Genomic DNA, 2,585 nt, shown 5'->3' with positions numbered 1-2,585 from the left:
ATAACTTCAGAGGCACTCTGCAGCGTGCTCAAAGCTCTTCGACTTGGGCGGAAGTCGTGCGGATTTTAAACTGCCCCGCGAGCCAATTCCTAGCCGCCACGTGTGAATAATTTAGCACTGGCCAATAGCGGGGCACAAATTTGCATCCGAATAGCGGGAACTCTTTGCACCGTGCATCTCTGTGCTGCAAAGAAGAAATGCATCCTGCAAAGGAAACTGCAAATTGGCAGGAACTCTCCTGCATGCAGGCTCTTAATTGCAGCAGAACCCTCTGCTGTGCAAAGGAGCTCTCATGTGGCCAGGAAATTCCATAGTGCCGAGGCACAAAAAATCACTGGGTCGTGACAAGCAGGACTCAATATCCACCAGAGCAACAAACGGATAGCCATTTCACCCCGTAACTAATTTGACTGAGTGACTGAAATATTGAATAAGTTCACTACAGATCACCCTAATTGTTGTTAAGAATGTCACAACCCAAAAGGTGTGATTTTTATTTGTGTGTGCTTTGGCACTGCTAAATTGTCCCCGCTAAATTGCAGCTTCCTTGCACAGTGGAGTTTTCTGCTGCAGAGGAGAACCCCGGTGCAAGGGAGAATTTCCCGCCAATTTGGAGCTTGTTTTGCAGGGTGCATTTCTTTGCTGCAGAGAGGGGATGCTCGTTGCAAAGAGTTCCCGCCATTGGTATGCTAATTCGAGTCCCATTATTGGCCAGTTCTAAATTATTCACACGTGGCGGCTAGTGATTGGCTTGCTAGCCGTATAAGAGGCTTGAGTGGTTTCTGCCCAAGTTGGAGGACTCCACGAACAAGGGAGGAGGAGACTTCATGCTGTGTGTAGATCTCTAAGCGCTGCGGATCCTCACGGACCCAGTGCATTTGAAGCAGGCAACGGAGATCTGATCAATATCTAGCCTCTCCCAAACTTCGTGTGAGCCCTTACGATCGGCCTCAGAGCTCTTCTACCCGGGTTCGAGTCCTGCAGATTTATTTTCCCGTCGCCTGAATCCTATGCGACGTACCCTCGTATTTTCCTCTTCCCGTTGCCGGAACCCTATGCGACGTACCCTCGTGTTCTGCAGGTTCGAGTTTTTGTTTTCTTTTCTCTTTCTGTAACTGCAACTTAATCAAGCTTTCCAGCCTACACCATTGCCATCTCGGTGTAAGTAAACAATCTTTTAAACTACCGATACGCGTCCGTGCCTAATTCCAGAGCGAAGGCCTTCCTTCTCCGCCCCCGCGTGCCCGGGCTGCTGGCCACAGCCCGCGTGCAGTGCGAAAAAGGGCTCGGGGCGCTCCCGGCCCGCACAAAGAACTACCTGACCATTAGTGTAGGCATTTAGAAGAGAGAGTTAATCTGTTCTGAACCTACCACAATGATTTCCTGCCAGCATGATCCCAGAACCAACTGGCATACAAGCTGCTAAGAGGTCCTTCATCAGCTAAATTAATTAGAAGTAGCTATGAAGTGTTGTAACTTGTACTGGGAGTTGATCCCAGCTATCTTAGCCCTGCCCCTCCTCTTTGGGTCTCACACCAAGTAGAACTCAGCTGAATCCCAGGTTCAAGGCCAAATTCTTTTACTGTTTCCACAGTTCTTTCATCAGCCAGGCATAAGCCCACAGACATCCTCTTTGAAGCGTGATCAGCTGATCCGCTTCACAAACATCTAAAGCAGCATTTCTCAACTGGTGGGTTGCAAGAAGATTTCAGAGGGTTGTAAGCGACGGGTTAAGAAACCCTGATCCCAGGAAAGTGCTGAGACTGCAGCAGGGCAGAGTGGTGGTGGGAAGGCACCTGCCTCTTCCAGTGGGGGCAGGGAAGAGCTACAAGACTGGGCTGGGTGCTTTTGGGGGCGGGGCAGCTGGGAGTCTCTGATCTGGGGACGGAAGGGGCTGTGACCAGGCTGCCTGTTGTGGCATAGCAGCCCCATCCCAGGACAGGGGCTGCACAGGCCTCCCTTCCTCCTCCCTCTGGCCTGTGCCATGGCTGGACTCAGTCCACTGCCGCCCACATGAGCCAGAGCTGCTGCAGCTGTGGTGGGAGAAAACTCCCTGGGGTTCATTGTCTAGCTGCATAGGAACCAGACAACACGGGTAAAGTTTTACTGCAGTATATTTGCTCGAGCAATGACCATTAAGCCAGCAAAGAGGCAAAATGCCCCCCCCAAAGGGTGGGGCGATCTTTTATACTTTTTACAACAAGGCAAGACTACAGGGTTAACAAAAGCAATACTTGGGCGGTGCTTCACAAATCTTCATAACAGCATATTTCTATTAAGCTGAACTAGCACTTTTTAAAAGCTAAAAGTTAAGTAACAGTAACATTATGATACATTAGCAAGAACTTGCAGTGGTAGATACTTCTTAAGGACACGATCACTGTACTTAGAACAATGGCTTCTTTGTCTTATCTTGTTCCTTGCTGTAGCTGATTTTATAGCACACAGACACAGATCCACTTGCTGCATTTTACTCAGAAAATGCTTAACACAGTTAAAATGATTACTTGACACAAGCAAAGGCTTAGCTATCATTCTGCCTTGTGGTCAGCAATATTGCTAGGCCACAGGTCATGCCTTGTATT

The sequence above is a fragment of the Alligator sinensis genome, unplaced genomic scaffold (assembly GCF_000455745.1).
Source record: "Alligator sinensis unplaced genomic scaffold, ASM45574v1 scaffold131_1, whole genome shotgun sequence".
In the NCBI taxonomy this organism is placed as follows: Eukaryota; Metazoa; Chordata; order Crocodylia; family Alligatoridae; genus Alligator; species Alligator sinensis.
The sequence above is the reverse complement of the archived record's forward strand: the minus strand, read 5'-3'. Positions refer to the sequence as shown.